Source organism: Crotalus tigris, unplaced genomic scaffold (assembly GCF_016545835.1).
Source record: "Crotalus tigris isolate CLP2741 ecotype Arizona unplaced genomic scaffold, ASM1654583v1 scf7180000017785.2122318, whole genome shotgun sequence".
NCBI classification, from domain to species: domain Eukaryota; kingdom Metazoa; phylum Chordata; class Lepidosauria; order Squamata; family Viperidae; genus Crotalus; species Crotalus tigris.
In genome coordinates, this window is record NW_024096634.1 from 1089803 (window position 1) to 1104939 (window position 15137).

Genomic DNA, 15137 nt, shown 5'->3' on the forward strand with positions numbered 1-15137 from the left:
ATACATCGCCGCATTGAGGAAGGCCGCCAAGCACTGCGAGTTCAAGGACCTCGAAGAACGACTGAGGGACCGATTCATGTGCGGTTTAAGGCATCGAGATCTACAACAGAGGCTTTTTGTCAAAGAAGACTTGTCCTTCCAAGATGCCTTAAGAGAGGTCACCGCAGAAGAAGCAGCAGGCGGCGCCGTCAAAAACATGCGGCTGATCAGGAACAGTCCAGATGTTGCATCCGTGCACCAAGAGGACGTCCAAGGGAACTCCGAGGAAGATCCGGACGAGGAAGTCGACCGTCTCCACCCCACGAAGGAAGGGAATCAGAAAGGAAGCTCTGCAGTTCCCCTTAAGTGCATCGGCTGTGGAGGTCGCCACAGGAGAACCGACTGCAAGTTCCGCTCCGCTATCTGCCAGGCGTGCGGGAAACAAGGACATATTGCAGCTGTGTGTCTGGGCCGATGAAAGGTACAACCTCAGGAAGAACTGCGCCTGAAAGGTACCAGGGTCCCCAGCCAGAATAGGGTAGGTTTTTGCGCTTCGCGAAGAAGCATCTTCAGGACAGGCACACACAAGCCCATCAAGAAAAAGCTGTCACTCAAGGTGAAGCTACAAGGGGTTCCATTAACTATGGAACTAGACACGGGGTCTGCCCTTTCAATCATATCCTTACATACATTTAGGAAGATTTGTTCCGGCAGTGGAACTCAGGCTAAATTAAGGCCTTCAGACATTGTGTTAACAGACTTTCAAAATTCGAGAGTGTGTGTTAAGGGGGAGGCCACCCTTAACGTACAGTATAAGAATTTTGAAGGTCCACTAGACATATTAGTAGTAGGGGGTGAACGAACGAGTCTCATAGGACTCGATTGGTTTGAAGCCTTGGGGATACACGTCACGGGGCTCAACAGCTTACAAACACTCGACCTACAGGAAGTCTGCAAAGAATTTGCAGATGTCTTCAGCCCCCAGCTGGGCACATTCAAGGGACCTCCTGTGTCCTTAAAACTAGACCCCGCTGTCACACCCATTAGAATTAAAGCAAGAAGGGTCCCTTTTGCTTTAAAGAGTAAAATTGACACTGAGTTAGACAAACTGATCCAACAGGGAATCCTAGAACCTGTTGATTCCAGCCTTGGGAGACCCCCATTGTCATGCCTCTAAAGGCAAATGGGGACATTCGCATTTGTGCTGACTACAAATGCACTCTTAATAAGGCATTGCAGCAACATGCCTATCCTGTTCCTGTGGTCAGTCATATTCTGGCCTCCCTCAAGGGGGGCGCGTTTTTGCAAAGCTTGACCTAGCTCAAGCGTATCAACAGCTGCCTGTTGATGATGCTGCTGCTATAGCTCAGACTATTGTGACCCACAGGGGAGCCTTTAAGGTAAAAAGGCTACAGTTTGGAGTGAATGTCGCTCCTGGGATTTTCCAAAGCGTAATGGAAAACACACTACGGGGCATACCGGGGGTTTGCCCCTACTTTGATGATGTCTTAATTGCAGGAGACTCCACACACATTCTAGCTGAAAGGCTAAGGGCTGTTCTGTTAAGATTCAGGAAAACAGGCCTCAAGCTCAAAAAAGACAAATGCAAAATTGGGGTGCCTTCTACTGAATTTCTGGGATTCAAAATTGATGCTGCTGGGATTCACCCTGCTGAATCCAAACTAACTGCCATTTTAGAAGCACCTAGGCCAAAGTCTAAGGCCGAACTTCAGGCCTTTCTGGGCCTCCTGAATTTCTACAATTCCTTTCTTCCACATAAAGCTAGTGTAGCTGAGCCTCTTCACAGGCTATTAGACAAACAAGCAGTGTGGCAATGGTCACAAACACATGAGGCTAGTTTCAATGAGGTCAAGGCTTTACTCACTTCTAACAGTGTACTTGCACACTTCAATGAGTCCCTTCCTGTGTGCATCGCTTGTGATGCTTCCCCTTACGGGGTAGGAGCCGTCCTGAGCCACCTCAGGTCTGATGGAACTCAGGTTCCTGTTGCATATTACTCCAGAACACTGTCTTCTGCTGAGCGCAACTACGCTCAGATAGACAGGGAGGCTCTGGCTGTTGTTGCTGGAATTAAAAAATTCCATGATTTCTTGTATGGCAGGCAATTCACGGTCTTCACTGACCATAAGCCTCTGCTGGGACTGTTTACCACACGTAAACAAACTCCCCAAATCATTTCCCCTAGAATGCTTAGGTGGTCTATTTTTCTGTCTGCATATGATTTTTCCTTACTCCACAAGCCTGGGAAAGAAATGGGCCATGCTGATGGCCTCAGTAGATTGCCCCTGCCAGTAGTAGAAGCTGACCCTGCGCCAGCTGTCAACATTCTATCCATCCAAGCCTTGCCCGAGTCCCCTCTGAATGCCAGGGATGTTGCCACTGAAACAGGCACAGATCACACACTTTCACGTGTCCTTTCTTGAGTTTTGTCTGGATGGCCTGAGCACTGCCCTAGTCCTGAGTTTCAGAGTTTCTGGTCCAAAAGGAACGAGTTGTCCACTTCTCAGGGTTGTCTGCTTTGGGGAAACAGAGTTGTCATTCCCACCTCAATGAGGACTAGGATCTTAGAGTCCCTCCACGAGGGTCATCCTGGCATTGTTCGCATGAAGGCCCTTGCGCGCAGCCACTTGTGGTGGCCTGGTTTAGATAAGGACATTGAGGCTAAGGTGCATGCATGCCACCTGTGCCAGCGCTCTCGCCCAGAGATGCCCCAAGCTCCTGTGCATAGATGGGAGGAAACACAGTCCCCATGGTCTAGGGTGCACATTGATTACGCTGGGCCCTTTCAGGGCCAGTTCTTCTTGGTCCTCGTTGACAGTCATTCAAAATGGCTTGAGGTTGTACCTGTCTCATCCACCACCACTGCAAAGACTATTCAGGTACTGAGGGGGATTTTTGCTGCACACGGGCTCCCAGATGTCATCGTGTCTGACAACGGCCCTCAATTTACTTCCTCCGAATTCCAAGCTTTCTTACAGGCTAACATGATTCGTCATGCCACGTCTGCACCCTTCCACCCGTCCACCAACGGTATGGCTGAACGCATGGTCCGCATCACAAAGGACGCCTTGAAAAGACTCACCTATGGGGACTGGCATCACAGGTTGGCTGACTTTCTCCTTTCTTACCTCACCACACCATCCACTTCTACAGGGAGAAGCCCAGCTGAACTTCGCTGGGGGCGCAAACTTACTACGAAGCTTGACCGGTTGCATCCGGACAGACTGCCTTCATCTACCTCACATCCTAGGGCACCTAGACAACTACTTGTGGGTGCCCCGGTTTGGACTCGCAATTACGGGCCTGGTCATACATGGGTCCCTGCTTCTATTTCCAGGGTCACAGGTCCTCTCTCCTACGAGGTAGCCCTGGACAACGGTCGTGTCCTGCGTCGGCACATCGACCAACTCCGCCCTAGGCGGGATCTTTCAGATGAGACTCCTGGGTCTTTTCCAGGGGGGAGGGGGACCCTTTAGAGCAAAGGGAGGGGCACGAGCTGCTGCCCACCTCCAACGATGGAGCCACAAACGGCCCATTCCAGGATTCCGTGAGTGCCCCAAACAGGAATTCTAAGAGCCTATCCAACTACCAGGCATTCACGCCTACTCCAGCCAGGGAGTCACCCCGGGGGTACAATCACTATTCACCTGCACAGCACAGTACTCCAGTCAGGGAGGATACCCGGGAGCATCCCAATAAATCATACCCCGCAAGAGAGCTGGCACAGAATCCCCAGAGTTGGCCTGACCTTACTCCAAGTTCTACAGGGGATCAAACATACAGGGAGGTGGTTGAGGAACCAAGTCCCGACCACAACACCTCTAGCCCAAATCAGGGAGTAACTGAGTTTTGGGAAGGTACAGAAACCCACACGAGCCCGGACACAGAACGGGGTTTAGGGAATGGACAGCCTCCTGACAGGTCTTGGACGGACCTAGGAGGTTCTACAGAGACGCCCAGCAGTGGCTATCACTTCAAGGGGCCCGAGGGCCTACAGCTAGGCAGGTCAACCAGGTCACAAAGTGACAGAAGCCCTGGCCTGACGAGCCCGGTGGGCGAGCAAGCAGGCCAGGCATTGGGGCACAGTCCTTGGAAGGCACCAAGGCATGATAAGGAGAACAGGCTCACGTCTCCCCTCAGTCAGGGAACACCTGTCAGAAACCCAGAGCTGAGAAGGTCACAGAGAGCAAGGAAATCTCCTAAATACTTAGAGGATTACATAACATTGCTGGCCAAACAAAAGCCAGTAAACAGTAGGAGCACTGGGGAGTAGAACACTGCATCAAGAAATAATTGTATGTTGGTAGTAGTCTTAGCCCGGGGGAAAGGGGTGTTATGTCCCGAGCCTTGCAAACGGGCTCGGGGCGTTTGCAGGCAGTCCCGGGCAGGTGCAAGCTGCCCGGGACCAGACAGGCTGTTGCCAGCGCCTGTGCGCATGCGCGGGTGCTGGCGCGGGAAAAGTAACACATTGACCCGGGAATTGCCTATATAAGAGGCTGGGAGCTTTTGGGCGTTGCTGAAGCCTTCACCTGTAAGCTGAACACAGAATAAAAGAAAACCTGAAAACTACAACTGCTTCTCGCGTCTGCTTTTCGCCAAGGACTCAACAGGGCCCAATTGTCATCCCACATGAACTGAAGGGCCTTGGGTCTTGACTCTGCTAATATAGTAAAGAATAAGCAAAAACAATATTCAGCTGCTTTCACCATCACCAATTCTCTCATCACTGAAGTCATAGATGTAATGATTTCTGAAAGATTCCTTATGCAGACTGACAGCAATGATTAAACACTACACCAAATCCAACTTGCTAATCTATTTATGATTTGAAAAATGAAAATGCTTAGCTAATTCCTTTTGACCCTGCAAAACAAGAGGCTTGCCAAATACCTGGTGGCTAGTCTTGCTTTTGTTTAAGGACTCACAAGAGGGACAAGAACCCAGGAGGGCAAAACTAGCCGTGGGTGACTGAGAACCAAATGTGGCTGGCATTATTTCACCTTACAGTATTTCTGACTATCCTTGTTGTCTCCCTTCCAGCAATCTGTTTGAAAAGAGACAGATTTGTCTTCTGCAGAGGGTTTTTGATATCAAGCTAAGGGTTACATGAAATCAGGAAGATTGTTCTTCCCCCACAGAAATAGATCTCACTCTTTTTCTCCAGCTATCTTTTAATGTTCTGACACTCACATAAAAATTTTGCAAGGCAATTGCGTAAGCCAGGCCAATTGGCAGGAAAGCCTCATCTCTTGCTTAAAAGATAAATGACTAATCAACAACATCCTTCATGCTCAGTTTCACACAGCTTTGTTTATCATGTATTATTTATTGGACCACTAGGAAGATAGAATATTTGGATGATTAACCTTTAATTAGCAAATGGAGCTTTGGGTGTCTCTGCAAAATTAAAAGTGGCTTGCAGAATAGTTTGTGAAAACCTAGAGGCTTGGCAACGGGTGGGTTGGAGTAAGGAAGGGTTTGAAAGCTATGAAACTTCTCAATAAATATCACATTACACTGCAGCAATGCATTTTATACAAAATAAGCAATATACTTCACCAGAAAATGCTAACATATTTAAGTTATTAAAGTAAAAATGAAAGTATGTTTCTATAAGATGTGAATGCCATCAATATTTTGAACATTATACATCTTCAACCTAAGTAATTTGACAAATATATTGAACACACACACATACAACTATTTAGAGTTGGTTTTTAGTACATAGTGAAATCCTGCTATTAGTATCATTGGAAGCATCATGTGGGCTTCTTCTTATTTTTAGGCAGTTAATTTCAGCATTTTATACACTAATGATTCAGTGTTGGGAAAATGACAGAGAAAATTGAAATACGGAACTGAAGCAGATTGACTGGTTATCTGAAGAAATAAATGAAAAACAGATTGTATGGATGAAAAAGCTTCCCCTATGAATATTTCACCTGTACAAAATTTGAAAAATCAAGTTGAAAAGAGAAAATTAAGGCTTCCATTCAAATTTAAGTGAAAAGGCAGGTAAAAGGAATTAAACATACACAGTGAAACAACACATGAAGAGAAAAAATTAGCTCATAATTCTCTATGGTAACTAAAAACATAGCACTAGATACTTAAAAGTTATGTTTTAAGGCTTTATAGCCCTTTGCATATTTTCTAAAATATACTTGGACTTTCAGAAATTAGGCATAGAATAACACTATATATTAGTATGTGCATGTGAACAATCTAAATATAAGCAGTTAGAACTATGATATTGCACTGTTGTATGTCATGTTATGTATCTTGTTGAACCATGTTGTTTTTTCCCAGAGCACTGATGCTTCAATGACATTTGTATTTTTGTCTTCCTACAGATAATTATGAAGCAATAACTTCAGGATCCTAGCCAAGTAAGGGTCACAGACAATGGGATAACATGAAGTAAGATTTGTCTAATCCATCCTCAGGAAATATTGTCCATTTGTTTGCATGTCTGTTTAATTGTTCTCAGGGCAATAAATCTTATTTGGTTATAAGCATTTCTATTCATCATGAACAATTAATAAATTGAAGAACACACCATATTATTTTCACATGGGCAAAGGGTTGCATGCACAAAGAAATACCATGCAATGGTGCCTTGCATTGTCTTACAAATGAATATTTTCTCTTGTTTTGACTTTCTTAATTATCTGAATGGGGAAGTAGGCAATTCAAAAGAAATAAGTGACACATTTTCATCAGTCAATGGATTTTTCATAAATCTATAGTTTATAGATTACAAGAGAGCTTCCAATTCATATTTGTGGTCTTAAAACTTTCATCAAGATCAAGCTAATAAAAACAGAATATCAGTTTTCAGAGGCTTGATTTATCACATTTATTTTCACTGAAATAGCAATTAAAATATGTATATTAGCTACATGCTTGGCTTAACAGCAGCACCTATTATCTGATGATAGTGATGAGGAAGAGAAGGAGGATGATTCACTGAAACAACTGTAAAAATATCATAAAACAGTAATGAAAAATTGGTGGGAATATATAGTTGAAAAAGTAGTCTAAAATGAGCATCTTAAAATATTGTGGGATTTCAGACACAATCTTATAAAGTATTGGCTCATAATACACCAGATTTAACTGTGGCTGAAAAGAAGAAAACATGCATAATTGATATGACAATACCAATAGAAGACAAAGAATTGAAGATAAAAATAAAGTATCAAATGTGAAAATTGAAATTGAAAGATTATGGCACAAACTAGCCATATAATGGTAATTGGCATACCAAATGCCTTACCCAAAAATCTTGGACAGCATTTAGAACACCTGCATATTGATAGAAATTTCCCTCACTGCTTGGATCTGCACATATACTAAATTGATGCATTACAACACCCTAGATGCATAAGAAGAAGTGAATATGAAGGCCAACCTGAACTAAAGAACTGACAATTGTGATTTGTTGTAAATAGATGATGATGATGATGATAATAATAATAATAATAATAGATGATAATAATAATAATAAAAAAATAATATATGAACACAAGCTATAATTTATTTATTTAAAGTTCTGCCAAACCAATTACTTGGCACAACCTGCAGGAAAATAGTTTACTGACATATTTGTCTTCTATGCCACAATTAGTTTATGTAGTGTAAAAAAAAAACAACCCAAATTTGTTCATAGAAATAGAGCATTTGAATTTTCAGTGTTCCAACTAGCAATATTTTAAAAGTGTTTAGGGTCTTTTTGGAGAAAATATGTTCTGGTGTTATTTGTTACATGAAGTAATTTGTTGGTGGTAGCAGTTCACAACTGGTTCAAAAATAGTTCAAAATTAGATCTGAGATTTAGGTAAGTACAGTGATGACACAAGTTGAGAGCTGATCTTGGTTAAATTATACCATCAGCAGGTTAGTGTTATCACTGTAATTCAAGAGGCAAAGCCACGGGGAAAACTGGTCTTAAATTGCTATTTATGCACTGCATAATCATATCTTCTTTTCTAAATCTGTTCTTACTTGGTTTCTGTTTTCATTCATGCAGTGGTAAGAAAATTTAATAGCCACCTGTTGATGACTATCTAACTGTGATGGTAATACCTGCTTCATTTCTTTCTCTCAGGGATAAGGGCTGTTGCTGAAGTGGAAGTCAGCAAGAATTATACAGAGATTTGATACCATAATCTTTGTTCCAAAGAAGATCAATTTCAAGAGGTTTTTTTTTTCTTTTTACATTATCAGTCTGGTTCTGTTAGGTCCAAGGAATCATAGGTTTCTTAAAGCAATCATAATAATTAAATACAGATATTGATAGTGAGGAAATTCAGCTTTGTACAAGTTGCATTGAAATATTGTAGAATTACTGCGACTAACTCTGGCATCCTGATAAATCCACAAAGAAGAGGGAGTAAACTTATTTTCCAAATCACCAGAAGGCAAGACAAGAAACAATGGGTGGAAACTAATCAAAGAGAGAAGCAACTCAGAATTAAGGCAAAACTTCCTAACAGTGATCAGAGGTTTTAAAGAAAAGACTGGACAGCCATTGGTCTGAAATGATATAGGGACTCCTGCATATACTCCTGCATATATATATATATATATATATATATATTTAAAACCAAACAAATAAATGTGAACATCATCAGGGCTCGAAATGCCGGTCAGTAGGAGAGTCCTCTTTATAGATTGGCCAGAGTCTGCACCCGGCTCCTAGATCTTGTCATTGGGCCTGATGGAATAGGCTGTTTCCCGGTTGCCGGTTTCTTATTAGCAGTAATTGCTTTCTTGCATTTCTTGCTTGTGTAACTGTCATCGGGTGTTTTCTCTTTGCCAAATTCGGGGTTTGATGGAACATCCCCCCTCTTTTTTTGCTTTATTACTACACCCACTTTGTTTAGTTGCACACCTCCATCCCCCCTTTTTTACTCCGTTCTGATTGCCCCGTTGCAATGCACTGTCTCTTATTATCTTTGTGTTTTCCCCAATCATGGTCTCCGCAGATGTTATTCAAGTTAATTGCCATCACACCCCCTGTTTCCTCCATGCTCTTTGCTTGCACGGTGCCGCCTTGAGGGTTCTTCCGTGTTGCCTGTTGATACGGGCAGATCGGCATTGCGAGGTGGGGTGGGCGGGTCGTATTCACCAAACATGCTAATGAGGCTGTTTCTCCCCTTTTCGAGTACGATCTGGTAGTTGTTGCTCCCAGGCGTCTCCTCTCTTTATCTCCAATCTTTATACATTCCATCCTAGTTTTAAATAACTCGCCCTGGATGTTCTCTATACGGCAATCAGGAGCATCAGTCTTCACTACCCTCTCCCCCCCACTCTTGGTATTCCTCCCCTGTGCATCTTCATCGGGGTCACCCCACGCTTCCCGTTGGCGCATTCGGGTTGGTACTGCTAAATGGGGTGATTGAGTTGTTACAGGCAGTGGGGCTGGAGAGGCTACCCTTTCCCCTCCCAAATACGGCAGGCAATTCAATGCCCCCGCCAAGGGTATTTTAAATATGGATCTCTTATCAGGCGATGCTCTCCTCTCCGGATGCCCTGGGGGGTGTGTGCAAACCCCTAGTCCACACGTTAATGCTCCTGCATCTCTCAACGCTCCTTCAGATGCTCGGAGATGTCTGACCATTTTGGGAGGGGAGGGAAGTCTCAATCATTGTTTTCATTCCATCTGAATACTCCCAGGCTGTGGATGGTAAGAGGGGGAAGTCTTCTCTACAATCCTCTCCGTTGATATATTCGGTGTTTCTTTAGGCTGTCTCCAGTGGGGTGGGGGATTACCCATGCTCCAAGCTCTCAACGTTAAGTGGGCTGGGCAAAGATAATATGCCAATTAATTGAGTCCTTATTGGATAGCCATGCCTCTTTAAGCAAGCGGCCCCCTTTCGTATTGTCACTGGCCAAGACACGTACGTTTTCAAAGTTAAATCGGTGGCCTGATTCAGTCATATGTGCCGCAATCTGAGAGTATTGTTCGCCCCTTTTTACCGCTAATTTGTGTTCATGGACCCTGGTTCTTACTCTCTTGGCGGTCTCCCCAACATAGTTACTGGGGCAGTCCTCACAGTCAATTCTGTAGACGACTGCTGATTTATCCATGGTGGGGAGTGGGTCCTTGGGGCACATGATTGCAGCATGTAGCATCTGATTGGGTCTATGGGCTACCTTAACATTGTATGGTGCTAGTAATCTAGCAGTTGCCTCAGAGACGTTGCAGATATAGGGGAGGGTAACCAGCGTTGTCTGTGGTATCGGTTCATTTGCACATGGATTCCTTTGAGGTTCAGGTGGCACACTATAGTGCCTAATGAACCTTGTTGGATATCCATTGTGCTTGCATATATGGAACAGATGGTTTCTTTCTTCTATTTTTGCTCCGGCAGTACTACAGTGGGATTCCACCCGTTTAAACAGGGCTCTAATACAACTAACTTTATGGCCCACTGGATGATTACTCTTGTGATGGAGGATTCTATCCATGCAAGTTGGTTTTCGGTATACCCTGGTGTCAAGAGTTCCATCTGGCTGTCAATGGATCAGTACGTCTAGAAATGCCAGTGAACCCTGATTTTCTTCCTCCATCGTGAATTGAATGTCTGGGTATACCAAATTCAGTATGCCCATAAAGTTAGTTTTTTGATGCTTCTTGATGACAATAAATGTATCGTCCACATATGAAATCCAAAACGAGCCGCAAGAATTGGATAAAATTATACATGGAACAGAAATAAAATTAATTAGCAATTTATACAAATACCTATTGAGATATAAAATGGAAGACGAGGTTGTCAAAGACAATGATTAGATGGGCAAAAAATTTCAGATATAATATAGAATTGGAGAAATGGGAAAAAATATGGGAAATAAATATAAAATTGACTATGTCGGCGGCATTCAAGGAAAACCAGTTGAAAATGTTTTACAGATGGCATCTTTCACCTGCAAAGCTTGCCAAGATGTTCCAGAATAATTTGCCAACATGTTGGAAATGTAAAAAAATACATGGAACATATTATCATCTATGGTGGACATGCCCAGTTGCAAAAAAATACTGGTCTACAATAAGAAAATGGATCCAAGAAATAATAGACCAACCTGTAGACTGGAAACCAGAGATCTTTTTGTTGGGTATTTTAAATAGAAAATATAGTAAAGAAATATGGTACTTAATTTTACATATAATAACGGCGGCAAGAATAGCATATGCACAGTGCTGGAAAAATGAGACTATACCATCAGAGGAAGAAGTAATAAGAAAAATCCTGGACTGTGCTGAGATAAAAAAAGATAAAAGAAAAGGAAGACACAGAGTATTATATAGTATGGAACAAGGTGCATGTATGGTTGGAGACTAGAATAATAGAGGAGAATAAATATGGAAAGGTCAAAAGTGAAAATATGTGTATAATAATGTATAATAATAATAATATGAATTATTCTTAGTAAGAAGTAGAACATGAAGGAAGAAAAATGTAAATAAGAAATAATGGGGCTATAAGGACAAATATTTAAAGAAGAATAAGGGGGAAATGTAAATGTTAGATTACTGTTACGTAATTGCTGTAAAAAAAAGGAGGAGTATATATTGTGTGTGTATGTGTGTTATGTTTTGCTTTGTTCTGTTTTTTCTTGTTGGTTAAAAATAATTTTTTTAAAAAATAAATAAAAATAAAATAGAACACAGCCAAGCTCCCACCCAATCAGTTCATACCCCCACTGGCAGTTAAAAGGAAGAAACAGCTAAGACCACACATTGCTCCTCGAAGCACGAAGCTGAAAACACCAGCCTGAAGATGACGAATGGGACTTCGTCGAAACGTCGCCAAGACACTTCCAATTTTACGCAGGAGAAAACCCAAATAACCAAAGACCTACATATATATATATACACACATATACATACATACACACACACAAATCCTTTTTCTTTGCCTTCTTCCTTTGTATTTGCCATAGTTTTTTCATAGAAAATATAAAAGAGGCTATAACTTTTTAATAAAATATTTGCAGAAGGGAATTTTTCAGACAAACAAGGTTTGATGAGGGATGAACATATCAAATGTAGTAGAAATTTTTAGAAGTTTTTTTGTTTACTTTATGCTAGCTTAAATCTGATTTTTAAGTTGGAGGTATGGAAGCAGATTGTAATTTAATCTGCATTCTTTTTATGCCAAGAGGTATTATTAAAACATTTTGAAAAGGCTATAATTTTTAGTGAAATCAACTATTCTGGTTGGATCTGTTTTTTATAGTACTTTTCATGAACAAGCTCACTTTTTATAAGATGAAAGATTAAACATAGGGTTCTTTCATGTGTTATCAGAAGAAAATATGAACAAAAATTTCATTAGAATCCCACAGAGAGTTGTGAGTGTTCCCAGTGTTTGGGTGGTTGATTTCTTTGGTGATAGAAAAGAAAAGAAAGAAAATGAAAGGAGATAGCAAAAATTATGACCCACATATTTCTTCCTTTAATGTAATTAATAATCTTCATATCTTGATTTCATAATTTAAAGAAATGTGTAATATAAGACTGAAATATTCACATTTAATGCTTAAAGGCAATAGATTTTATTGGAACTGATTCAAGATCTGAATCTGTAAATGTTCAGCCATAGCCGAAACCACTAAATATGATGGAAAGCATTAAAATGTCTCATGTTTGGACAGACAGGGTAAAAATGCTAAGTACTCTATTATAGATTCTTATGAGGACATAAATCTTCCAGGTTTCAGTTGGATAACTTTAAGGGTTTCACTACAATGTTTTGAAACATCCCTGTAGGTAATAACAAGGATAGCAAGGAAGATGGAAAAAAAATAGTATGTTTATAAGCAAATGCCTTTTAGAGAGGTTGCTGTAGAAAATATCTTGCCAAAATTTAAAAATTTTCAACAACCGCTTAAAAAAAATCCTAGAAACTGAAGGATTCATAACCATTCATGTATGTATTTATTACTGTATGTATGATATAAATAATGTTTTGCATTATATACATAATGATCAAAGCAGCATGCACACCATATTAGACTTGCTCACACCCTGAAGAATACCTATATAAGTGAGAACCAAACAATTAGCAGAAATGGGAGTAAGGGAATCAGGTTTTTTGGGTGTTAGTGAGAATATGGAAAAAGAGATAGAAATATATGAGTAGGCTAGACTAGAGTAGACTGGATTGGACATGAAGATTAACAAAAGGGTCATTCCGTGTCAAGTGGTCTGGGGGTTCCTGCTTGACCATCACAGATTTCGATGAAATTTTGTGTGAATATGCACACATGTCCCCAATGAACATTAGTAAAGTGCTACATTTGCGGATGCAATACTTACAGAGATATAGTCATTTGTTTGACCCCATACTGCAGCCTTCTATAGTATGACTCTGAGGTTCCAGCAACTTCGAGACATGGTCAAGCAGGACACTATTCTGAAATCAGACCACTTCACGTGGAATGACCCAAAAACTATATTACATTTCAATAAATTTAAAAGTTAAAGAAATAAATATAAAAGGCTCTCGTACGGAAAAGGTAGAGGATCACTCAGGAAAGAAGAAATATTTTTTAAAAGTGCAGCAGAATACATACAAATTCTTTCTTTCACACCAGGCAACTATGCCTTCTAACAGAAGAATGAGGAGACACAAACAAAAGATCAGCATTTTACTGTTCAACAGACTAAGTTGATAAAAGTCATGTCAGTGTCAAGAAATATGCAATCCATATCACAATCTGCTGTCAACTTTGCCTCAAAATATATGGGAAGAGGGCAGAGCTGGAAATGTCAGAGTCCACTGAATCTTCAGATAGATCTTCTCAGAAGTAATTCTAAGACACAATTCAATATCTGAAATCTCAATATCTTCATTTCAATTTTCATTTGAAGAGGATAATTCAGCTACATTTCCTTCAGATATTGCCTAATTTGTCACTTAATTCACACTGAAGAAACATGCAGCATATGTATTTTTCACTGATTATGTTAAGTAAAAGATACAAATGCCACATGTTTTGTATACATATGCCAGATAAGTATGCCTTATTCAACAAACCATGATTAATTAAATAATTTTAGCATGAAGTATGAATTAGAACAATTTAATTTAACAAAAAGAAAAGCTGCTATATTATATATCATGCCCCATCAGCCTAATCCCAAATTCCTAAATATACTTAACAGTGAAAAGTTTCCTCTCTGAGTCGGCCTTAAATTCCCCAGGCTCTTTTATGCACCAGCAGGGTGCCAGAGAAGTTGAGTAGCCTTCTTCTATTGGGGTCAGAGTCTACAAAGCTTCTGTTTGCACCAGGTGTCTTCCTCTGTGATGAGCTTTGCCTTGCTATCTTTTGGCTCTCCACATGTGGCCACCAGCATTCTCAAAGGTCTACCTGAAAACAGACTTCATCAGAACTGGAAGCAGTTGAAGCAGCATGTCTTCTTTCTCCCTGGAGCTTGTATTCTGGTTTCTGAATTGACAGGTTAATCAGAGGACCTGTTTTTCAAGAAATACGATGTATCCATTGAGCCCTGACAGGAGATAAATGAAAGAGGTTGAGTATGTTATATTCACTGCCAAATCTCCAGTAACTGCTTTAACCAGATGCAGGAGCCTGAATACATATTGTCCCTTTCCAGCTACCCAAACATTTACATCCAAGTTTCAAAATCTAAGGCCCACAAATATCCAAAGCCTTGGCTGTAGGCACCATGTCTCTTCTAATTATGTGCCAAATAGTAATTTAAATATGACAGAAATGAGAAATGTTCACTTCTAGGACACAATCACATTGGTTGTATTTCATCACAGCAAATATCTTGTCCTTACCATGCCAACTTCTTTGTCATAGCCCTACTTCCTCTTTGCAGTACACTTGGGACATTTTCCATAGGCCTAGTGCTGCATTTGGTTTGAAAAAAAACTTTATATCCCTGAGTTACACAGATACTAGACACCCCTGTGTCCAGAGCAGAAGTGAAAGAGGACTGCCATTGATCCCCAGGCTAAGCAGCCACATTTTTATTTAAATTGTCAGAGTAACTGCAGCCTAACAGACTTTCTCAAAGGCTATCTACCATAAGTAAATAATGCTAACAGTTAAGAGAAAGAGCAGTCAAGCATTGGGAGATGGCCACAATCCAT

The 15137-nt window shown here is 41.0% G+C and overlaps 1 pseudogene; it reads left to right on the plus strand.

The window, feature by feature from the left end:
- Positions 1–850: 850 nt before the first annotated feature.
- LOC120307480 lies at positions 851–3041 on the plus strand (annotated as a pseudogene).
- Positions 3042–15137: the final 12096 nt, after the last annotated feature.